Raw genomic sequence first — 11,239 nt, 5'->3', positions numbered from 1 at the left:
AGCTGTGACCCTCTTCTTTGCCCCATGGCCCCCCTGCGTCCTCTGCCATGCCCCAGCCCTGATCCTTTTTGCCCCACGGCCCCCCTGCACCCTCTGCTGTGCCCCATCCCTCGTCTTTTCATTCGTCCCATGGCCCCCTTATATCCTCTGCCCTGCCCCATCCCTTGTCCTCTCCTCTGCCCCATGGCCCCCCCCTGCATCCTCTGCTGTCCCCAGCCCTGATCCTCTTCTTTGCCCCATGGCCCCCCTGCGCCCTCTGCTGTGCCCCATCCCTCGTCTTTTCATTTGTCCCATGGCCCCCATATATCCTCTGCCGTGCCCTAGCCCGTGTCCTCTCCTCCACCCCATGGCCCCCCTGGATCCTCTGCCCTGCCCCAGCCCACGGCCTCTCCTCCGCCCTAGGGCCCCTGACCTGCCTGTCTTTTCCTATGCCCCATCCCTTGTCCTCTCCTTTGCCCCACAGCCCCCCTTCATCCTTTGTGCTACCTCATCCCTGATCCTCTCCCTCACCCAATGGCCCTCATGCACCCTTTGCTGTGCCCCATCCCTTTTCCTCTGCTTTGTCCCATGCTCCCACGCACCCTTTGCTGTGCCCTATATACCTTGTTCTCTCCTTTGCCCTATGGTCCCCCTGCATCCTTTGCTGCATCCCTGTCTCTTGTCCTCTCCCCTGCTCTAGGGCCCCCCCTGCCCTGCCCCCTTCATCCTCTGCCATGCCACCATCCTCTCCCCTGCCCGAAGGCCCCCCACGCTGCACTGTGCATCCTCTGCCATGCCCTGTCCCTTGTCCTCTCCCCTGCCCTAAGGCCCCCTGCGGGCATCCTCCGCCATGCTCCTGTCCCTTGTCCTTGCCCCTGCTCAGAGGGCAGAGGAGCCGCCCTTGGGGTGTGGGGCTCCCTGCTGCGCCCTCTCCAGGGTCACACCAAACCTGCCTAGGGCTTCCAGCCCCTTGGGGTGAGCCTGCAGGAAACCCTGTGGAGGGATTTGCGTGCCCGCCTCTCCCCGCAGCCACTGCCGAAATGCCACCCCGTCGCTCCTGTGCATCCCTTCCCATGTGCTGTCTGCGGCGGGTCTGCAAGGCTTGTGTGCTTGTGACCCCAAAGATCGGAGCCTTTAGCTGCCAAAGCTCTTATTTTTACTGCACTTGTTCCGAGATTTATGAATTGAGTCATGTTGTATTCATTTCACGCTCTTAAAATAAAGACTCTGCATATAGCAGGCTGATCTGATTTGTGACACTGAACGCTCCTCTTCAATACTGACATTTTGACAATATAAGAAGTAAAAAAAACATATCTCTGATCTGATCTTGCAAACAAAGCAATCGTGGGAGGCAGGATCAAGTCATTCCAGAAGATTCTGCATTTGTCATATTGCAGAGAGGCTAGACTGGGTGGAGGGAGGGAGGGGGTGCTTTAAAGGGGAAAACTGTTCTTTATGTTTGTCTTCTTAGTCAGGTCTGAACCTTTAAGAGGAGCTGGGGTGTCCTCCCTTGCTGATGAAAAGTGAATGCTGATCTAGGAATGTCGCAGTCTGTCTTGGATGCATCTCTGTTTGCCTATATTGCACCATTTTGTCAATAACCTTGCATTTATCAAACAGACAAAACTGTCACAGCCTGAGAATGGGGAGGGAGGAGATGTCTTATCAAGGAATGAAATATGGATAATCAGAACAAGATAATATCATATTAAAACAACCGGGCTATTCCTCTGCTGCACTATGGATTTTGTACTATTTTCTGATAACAGAACAGCATCTATTCATTTTAAAGTAAAGCCTGCAATGTGTGCAGTTGCCACATCTTATTTCATATGGAGAATATAGCCATTATTACAAAGCCGACAGTGATATGCCTCAGGACTTAACACATAGTCTTGTGGCAATATTTCTGTTGTGTGAATTTCACTAGCCTACTTATGGTGGATCTGCATTTAAACCAAAGTTGTTGTGAGAGATTATTTATATCTATAGATAGACATATAGAGATATTTTTTTCCTTTTAGTCCTTACTGCTCCTGGTGAAACAGTAAGCCAGGCTAATGCTGCTTATCAGTTTTCGTGTAGTTCAGCCCTAAGAAAATGATTCACAGTGGGAGTGCTAATGCCTCTTGCTACAGCAAACAAAAGGCAGAGCTTTGTTCTTAATTTCTGCAGAATGCTGCTTAAACTCTGGCCCGGTCCCCCGGTAATGGGCATGTCACACTTAGTTATTCCTGATACTGTCCTCCGTGCTGCCCATCCCCCGATTCCAGTTGTGCAGCAGGCTTGTGACCTCGCACTCATTTCCGTAGCAACGCTAGTGATGTCATATGCACTGATACAAGCTGCAATGCACCCAGGTGGTAGCAGAGAGCATGCAGACTGCATCTAGCTAAGGTGATGCAGAAGTGTTCCTGTGGCTTGTCTGACTGGATCCCTTTTTCTAGAAAGTACAGACATCATGGTTTCACCTCCCGTCAGCTGAGGTTAGCTATTTGCCTGCTCCATTCTCTTTTCTGGACACAATGTTGAGAAATGCTGAACTCTTTCCCCTTCTCTTCCCCCCCCCCCCCCCCCCCCAACCAAGTCTAGAGTGGTAGTGCACAAAAGAGCCTAATTCATCTGCAGTTGGGTCCCTTACATTTTAATGGTAACCTAATGAGTTGTGACACAGCATTCAGTCGCATCATTCAGCAAGCCTCACCTCTGTATACTTAGGAGCCTTTTGCTAAATGTCTGTTTGTAATGGCTTAAAATGCAAACAGTGTACTATGGCTTTTCTAATTTAATGTCTGCTGATTCACTGAATGCTTCTTGTTACAGTGATGCATGGAATCAAAGTAGTTTCTTCTAAGTGATAATATGGGTAATAAGTACTAGTTTCTTCCTTGCTGCATTAGCCACTAGTGTCCTTAATTGGTACATGCAAACAGGGTAATTGCTGCCGCAGAAACGGGCTTATTACTTCCGTCATTGAATTTGACAGGGTTACTGAGATGTCTCAGTAAAACACAGCATATGGTCCCCTGTGTTTGCTAGAGAGAACAAAAGGTGAAACTGTGCCTGAGAAGGATGATGGGGCTGGTTTCTCTGCAGGTGGGACTGGGCCTGTCTTTCTGGCCCTGCTAGTGTGCGTCTGTATGACCTTGGTCATGTCCGTTGGGTGTCTTGTCACCTCGGTCCTGTCTGCATGGGGATAAAACCAGCTCTATAAAGTGCTCGAGTCACTCGGAGAACAGGAACCATGATGTGGCCTGGAAACCCTCCCGCTGGTGTCTCGAGTGGTCGCTGTGCCTGCTAGCCGTTCGCTGCGCAGACAGGCAGGCATCATCGGGCTTGCCATTGCAGCCTGCCTGATGCCCAAGCCGTGCCAGGGCTTTTCTTCCTAGCTCACCACCCGCAGTGGTTCTGTGCTGCCCTTAATGCCTCCGGCTGAAGTGAGCTGCCTTTTTGGCTTCAGCCCCACTGAAGTTTTCTGTCTGACCCAGCTGCTCATGCCAGGGCTCTAGATCGATATCCATTAGCTGTGGAGCAATGATGGAGGCTTTTTGGAGGTGGAGTCGTGCCAAGCTCCTGGGCTGTGTGCTGCCTGGGGAGCTGTTTCCTCCCTTGAGTGTAGCATTATGCATTGCTGGCCTGGCTCAGGTGCTGCTCTGCCTCTCCCGCAGAAGGCGGGTGCTGCTTGCTCCTGAAAGGCTCTGGCTTGGGCCTGTTTGCACCCCATAGTAATGGCCTGCAAAAATCAGGATCTCTGAAGGTGCCTCTTGTGGTTTTTGTATCCCTATTAAAGCATTTTCCGGGCGCTGTCCAGCAGGCTTCCCTCATGCTCTGAAGCAGGGAGCAGTCATCTTACTTGCTCTGGTATTGGAATGACGCTTGCAGGGAATAAGTTGCCTAGGAAGGATTATTAAACTGCACCCACCTACTCTGTAGGAATGGGACCATATGGCAGACTACTTGGGCCCACGTAAAGGTCCCTTTTGTGAGGAACACCTAGCTACTTGACTATAGGAAACCAGCCTCGGAATACGGGGTGGTGTCAGTCCCATGTGCGAGGATTAACAGCTGCAGTGGTGGGAGTGGAGGGGCAAATGTTAGAGATGCCAAAAATCAGACTGCTGTTGCCCAAGCTTTAGATGCAACATATTTTTGATGCAGTGAATGGCCGTTTTGTGTGTAGGAGGAAACCAAGTGTGAAGAACTGCAGGCTTTCCATGACATGAGTTGTGCAGGCTTCCGCCACATCTGCTCACCAACCTGCTCAGACTGGCAAGGTATCATCCTTCAAGTACTGTGTCCACTGTAATGCAGATAGCAGACTTGTCCCTGGAAAGGGTAGAAGCAATGCAAATACAAATCCCCCAGATGTCTGAAGAGTAACAGGGAAAGAGAGTAGAGTTGATCAGCTGCTTTCCACTTCTCAGTGTAGAATAGAGACAAAAAGGTGAGAGGGAAAGGCTTCCCTTGGAGGAGTGCTGTGCAGTCCATCTGTGATGGTAGAAAAGCCAAGGCTGTAGAACAAGGATTGTAAGCTGTTGTAGTAGCACTTCCCAGGGAAGCTAGGGAAGGCCTTGGAGGAACAATTTCCAGTACCAAGGTGGAGAAGATTTGTTGGCATCTAATGTGTGTGTTGCTGTTCTTGCTGCTGCCCCTTGTGCAAGTGCTTTGAATGCCCTTCAGCCTTGTGGTGTCTCCTGGAGCATTGCAGCACAGCGCTGTGCAGCTACCAGTTATGCCACCATACCCACCCATACGTGCAGATGAGCAGTCCTCTCCAGCCCTTCTGCAGCAAAGGCGTGTTCAGGCCTGAGTGAGGGTGGGGTGTACCAAGGCCTATTTGGCTCAGGGTCCAAGGTGACCTCCTAGTAGGTGAGGGCTACTGCGTGACCCCCACCAGCCTCATCAGATGGCAGCTAGAAAGCTTGCTTGGGGCTCTGGGCCTAGAAAAGCTTCCCAGGCAGGTGCTAGTCTTCCCTCTGTGCTCAGGTGTGTCTGATGGCCAAAGCTGCAGTGGCTTTCTGTGACTTGGGCCCTGAGCTTTGGGCAGTGGCAGAGACCGTTACAGTGCAGGCAGAAGAATGGGCCCAGAGACTTTCCGGAGGCGCTCTCGGGCCTGCTTGAACGCTGTCAGCAACCTGAGCCAAGGCATAGCTCACCTTGAATTGTTGAACATGCCTTTCTAGCTGTTTCTGGGGAATTCCCAGGTTGTGCTGCAGAACCGAGGTCCAGTACGTTGTGCTGGGAGGAAGGCGTGTCCTAGTTATAACCTTGCTGTTCCTGACTTCAGATGCTTGCAGCACCAGAGACAAGGGCATTCAAAGCCCTGTGCGGGTGGAAGGGTAACTGATGAAGGGGCAGGGCACCCCATTCTGGGCTCTGAGCTGAACACAGGGTTATAGGGAAACAGCTTCACTGTAACCTTGCAAGTGAAGAGCTGATGTGTAGGCCTTGGCTTAAGCTGCACAAAGTATCTGAAGAACTGTGAGTAGTGCCACTGACCATCTGAGTTGCTTCTTGCATCACACAGTTGCTGTTTTGTTGTGTGTGTGTGGTGAGAATGTGGGTCTGTCTCAGCTGAGTGAGAGCATGATTCATGAGCAGTGAACAGGGCTTCCTTTGCAGAGGTCCGTGGGGTCAGGACAGGATGGCTGTTGTCACAAACTGGTGCTCAGCTGCACTTCTGACCTCGTAACGGTTCACAGCATGGACTGTCTTGGTGTTGCCTCCGCTAAAAATCAGCTTCAGGACATTCTAGCTGTAGGCTGAATTGCACATCTGCACTTAAGCTGTGAACAGGTACCAAGATGTCCTGTACATAAATACAGTGGGGTATTACATGCATTTGCTGTATTAACTGGCTAGTCTTCAGCAGCTCAAGCTTTTAGACTTTTCCCTTTAAGCTCTTAATAAGCCTTTATGTACAGGCTTTAGGAAAAGCCACTGACTTGTAAGACTGTGATGGGTTTCCCTCAGTTGGCCAAGTGTAACACCTAGGTATGGATTTGACTAGAAATAGCTCTTAAACTAAATGAAAATGAGCTTGAGGTTGTAGTGGAGAATATAGCTCTTGAATCCTCCTCTAAGACTGGGGTGCATGGAAACAATAAAGCTCTTGGGTAATGCTCTTCAAGAGTCCTTAGACATTTTGTTCTTAGACATTTTGCACTTAGCCAATAGAAGTTTTAGATGGTGGCTGGCCCTGAAAGTGGGGAAAAGTGAGAGTGGTAGGACTTTTTTGTTGTTTTTTTTGTTGGCTTTTTTTAGTCTTTTTTTTGGGGGAAGTTGAAACATACTGGATTAAAATGGTAGCTATTTTTAATGAAAGAATTTAATTTAGAACAGCTGTTCTTAATATCTCTCTGTAGTGCACAATATCTATGAAACTTGGTATTCATTATTTGTATTAATGAACATCCCTACAGGACATCTGCCAGGAAGTAGTAAATTTGTAATATCCACATNGGGGGGGGTTTTTTGCTTGAGGGGCTTGGGTTTGCTTGAGCTGGTTGTGCTTATGGTTGAAGATGGCTGGCTCATGGGAGACTCATCTTATTGTAACACCATGCAGTAAATAATGTGCATGGACAGCCCTGTCTTCCCAAGCCTTGTTCACCAGCTCGTCTCAAAGTCAGTCTGGAGCAGATTCTTAGGGCACACTGATGTGAACTCAGGCTTACTAAAAATTACAGGAACAACAATTTAAGGGCAACCACAGGAACAGAACTTCAACGCCAAAAATGTTTTCTGAATCAAAAACTCTTATTATGGACCACTGGAACGTATACGCTGCATTCTTGGCTTGTCTCCTCTGAACTGGACAATGTTATTTGGCATCATGTTACCAGTTCTCATTAACCTACTGGATGATGCTTGCAAGAGAAGTAAGGACTATACAGATAATAGTGTATCCTATTGCCTACTCTGCTTCCTCTGGTAAGGCGATGCCTAGGACTACTCATGGATGTTCTTTGAGATTTGGATTGTGATCAGGAGAGCTGGGGAAATTGCTTCTTTCTTGCTCTCTATTGCTGGTAGCAGGAAACCTTTCCTTAATTTGAGGATCCCTCATCTTTTTTTTTCCTTTTTTCTCTGCACCATCTCTTCATCACTGTCTGTTACTGGCTTACCTCACTTAAAGCTGTTTTCACTGCCATGTCTGGGTTGGTCTAGCTGCTGTCAGGCACAGTGTTAGAATTGGTCAGGAGCATGATCAGCATAGCTTTCTGGGTAGGAATGAGGAGACACAGACTCACAGAGCTTTGAACTGGGGAGATGGAGTAAGTGACCTGATGGTTTCCTGCAGCCTGTAGAGAATGTCTGGCTTGACCAGTGTTCTGTTTTCAGGCTGGTGGGTGACACCAAGCCTCTTAACCACAGACACAAGGATTTTCACAGCCTAATATTTTGCTGGACCACTCCATACCAGGGTGTCACATGCTTCAAAGAAGTACCCTTAACTCTGAGACAAAGAAAGATGTCAGTGTTCACAGGCTGGTGTCTAAGCTGAGGACTCTAGCTGTACTAGCGAGCTGCTCTGCTCAAAGAGGCTGAGGATATCTCTGAAAAGCTGTGCTGGGGTGGTTCATGCCTTTCAGGGTGTGGGTTTAAGCAGTGCTGGTGAAAGGACTCTGCCAGTATGAAATGCACATGGTGGGAGCTTTGTCAGTGTGTCTGTTTTGATCAAGGAGCTTCTGATATGGTTGTACCAGTTAGCAATGACTTAGCCTTGGAAATAACCCCATGCACCAGTACAGGCTGGGGGCTGACCTGCTGGAAAGCAGCTCTGCAGAGAAGGACCTGGGAGTCCGGGTGGACAACAAGTTGACCATGAGCCGGCAATGTGCCCTGGTGGCCAAGAAGGCCAATGATATCCTGAGGTGCGTTAGGAAGAGCATTACTAGCAGGTCGAGGGAGGTGATCCTCCCCCTCTCCTCAGCCCTGGTGAGGCCACGTCTGGAGTACTGCATCCAGTGCTGGGCTCCCCAATACAAGAGAGACATGGAGCTACTGGAGCAAGTCCAGTGAAGGGCTACTAAGATAATTAAGGGACTGGAGCATCTCTCTTATGAGGAAAGGCTGAGAGAGCTAGGACTCTTCAGCCTGGAGAAGAGAAGACTGAGGGGGGATCTTATTAATGTGTACAAATATCTTAAGGGAGGGTGTCAAGAGGATGGGGCCAGACTCTCTTCAGTGGTGCCCAGCGATAGGACAAGAGGCAGTGGGCCCAAACTAAAACACAGGAAGCTCCATCTGAACATAAGGAAAAACTTCTTTACTGTGAGGGTGACTGAGCACTGGAACAGGTTGTGGAGTCTCCATCCTTGGAGATGTTCAAAAGCCATCTGAACACGGTCCTGGGCAAAGTGCTCAAGGTGACCCTGCTTGAGCAGGGGGCTTGGACTAGACGATCTCCAGAGGTGCCTTCCAGCCTCAACCATTCTGTGATTCTGTGAAATACAGCCTTCTGTCTTAAATCTCTGAAGAACTGGTGCTCCCTCAGATCTGGTAAATGCTCTGAGAGAATGTGGGTGAGCACATGCCAGCTAGCCTGTCTGGGTTCGTAGGATGAAGCAGTAAGTATTCAGATCTTCACATCAAGAAACATCCCAAAAGGTGAGGTGTGCTTGTCACCTTTACCTTTTGGGTGATACACACTTGCAGTTTCAGTTTAGGTTTAGGAATGGATCCCCTACTTGCTGTGACTCTTGAGGATAAAGGAAGAAAGAGGTCTTGGGACTCAGTTTGTAGAGTAGGGGCTGTGTTGACTACTGTGGCTGAGAGAAGATTGTGGTAGCCTTGACTTCATATCTAGAGAAACCTTCATGAACAGTGACAGGTCTGACTCTAGCCCACATAGCAAGGTATAAAACACAAACTCTACAACTATACCCTTCGGCCTTCCATTTTAAGCAACTTCATGCTAAGTTAACCATATGCAAATGAATGCATAGAAAGTTGTAGAAAAGGGTACACATTTAGAGGAAGAAGAAACTTTCATTTTTCCGATTGCCAGTGCTTGAGTTACTAGATACTTTGGGGGAGGTGTCTTTGAGCTTCTCTGATGTGTCCTTGGAAGTTGAGCACTGCTTGACTTGTTGGTGCTGCTTCTCTGCCTTGGCAGAGGTGTGTAGTATGGTGGGAGCTCAGTACCAGTCTGGTGAGGAAGAGCAGAAAGAAGTGTCAGGCTAATTCAGACCAGAGCTAGCTACCTGGTGTATGTTAATCGGACACCAGATTGTTCAGTGGCAGGTACAGAGGAAGTATTGTTTGAAAAATGCCTACAGCTGGACTGGAGGGAGCCTTTCTGTAGTAGGATTAGTATCTGGGACACTTGGGACCCTGCAGATCTGAAGGTACTTTCTGCTTTTCTGCCCACTTCCACCTCCTGACCTGTGACTGATAGTGAAATATTAACACTTAGTGGAATAACTGCAGCACAAAGCATGGTAAAACAGGTAACCCCCCCCCCCCCTTCTTCTTCTGAAGCTAGTACTATTCTGAATATTTTTATGCTAACTGGTCTGGAGCCAGCTTAGACCCTCTTCGCCTTGCTATCTAGACCTTCTTTATTCACTTCTGGAAATTTGCAACTCTTAACCAACTTCTGTTGTTTATTGGAAAGATAAGTAATGTAACTTGTCCTTGGCTGAAATCTCCCTCCCTCCTGTTAGGTTCATGTGACTGTAGACAAATTAAAACCTTATGTCTGGAAAGCAAAAATTCCATTAAAACAGTAGCAAATATTTATTTGATCAGTTCCTGCAAGTGGTGGTCATTTTGCTGCAAAGTGATAGCTTGGAAACTCATTTAGTACCTGCTAAAAGGAAATGGAAGTAGCTGTGAATTTGTTGCCATACTGGTGAAGATATGGTGTTCTTGTCTTCCAACCTTTGAAGCCTTCATCTTGGCTTCAAGATGTTGTTCAGATAAATAGTCTCAGGCCAGTTTCCTGCTGGCAGTAGTCAGATAAAATGTTAAAATGTTCTGCCATTATTGTTTGCCAGGCTTTGTTTGTCCTCCTGCCTCCAAAAACCTTTCCATCTTTTTGGATGTGGGAACTCTTATTCCCTTGTGGAGACAAAATGGCTTGCTTATAATCCAAAACCAGCTCCCAGTTTGTACTGCACTGTTTGAAAACACCATGCATTTACAAATTGGTGGTAAAGGACCATTCAAGTTGTGTAAGTGAGATTGCAAGAATTCTTGGCTCTGGTCTCCTGTGTAGACTTCTGGCTGTGCACCGACATTACTGAAGTCCAGGACAGTCCTCTCCTGGTACCTGTTCTTGCCTCCTCCTCCTGCTACCTCTCCCTACCTCCTTCAAAGTGGAGAGAGTTGAGCTCTTGAGTGACATGTGGGTAACTTCATAAATCTGCACTTGGCCTTGAACAAGTAGGAAAGGGGAAGGATATAAACCTGCAACCAGCTGGCTGCTGAGGTTACATAACTCAGTATTGTGTAGTCTTGGACAGTCAAAGCCAATGCAGCTGTATTCAACTTTCTCTTGTTCTTCCCCCACCCCCCCAGCTGCTTAATCTAATGAACAGAGTTCCTCCTCCCATCTTAACCAAGGAAAATGGTGACAAAAGGACTTTCACTCTAGTCTCTACATTGCTTTAAGCAAAAGGCCTGACTCCTGTCTCCAGAATCCGGATGTCAAGACTCTGGATTCCCACCCTACAGCGCTGTGCATTGCTGCTATTCCGTCACGGAGCCAGTGTCGTCACAGGATTGCTAGGGTGGGAGGCCTGCCTTGGGGAGGAGTTCAGGAGCAACTTGGCTTTGTCCAGCTTGTCTGAGTGCGCAGTGACAGCAAGTTTAAGCTGTTCCATCTCTCCAGCCCTGTGTAATGTGTGCTGCTGCCTCTGGCAGGCTAGATCTTGGGAAGCTGTTCTCTTACTGGTTGGGATTGATGGAGTGCAGGACTTGATATCTACATAGGAATCTCACTGAGTTTGCAATACCATTCAGTGATATTTTCTGCCATTATTGAGGATTGCTTGGTGGAGTCTGGAAACACTCACGTGGTATATTCTGGAAACAGAAGGGAAAAGAAATGTGAGGCAGCAACTCTAGGGATGCAGGAAATACTGACAAAATAGGCTCTTGAAAGTAATGCTTTCATGTACTTGGTGAAACAAAAGCCTCTGTCAACCCATTTTAGTACAAACTTTCCCTGAATCTCAGGTTTTTTTGGTGTCTCATTAAGCAGATAATGAAATGCTTGTTCTGCACACCCATGCTACTTAGACATGCA

Source organism: Apteryx rowi, unplaced genomic scaffold, assembly GCF_003343035.1.
Source record: "Apteryx rowi isolate R43461 unplaced genomic scaffold, aptRow1 scaffold_20, whole genome shotgun sequence".
Classification (NCBI taxonomy): Eukaryota; Metazoa; Chordata; class Aves; order Apterygiformes; family Apterygidae; genus Apteryx; species Apteryx rowi.
This window is presented reverse-complemented; position numbering follows the sequence as displayed.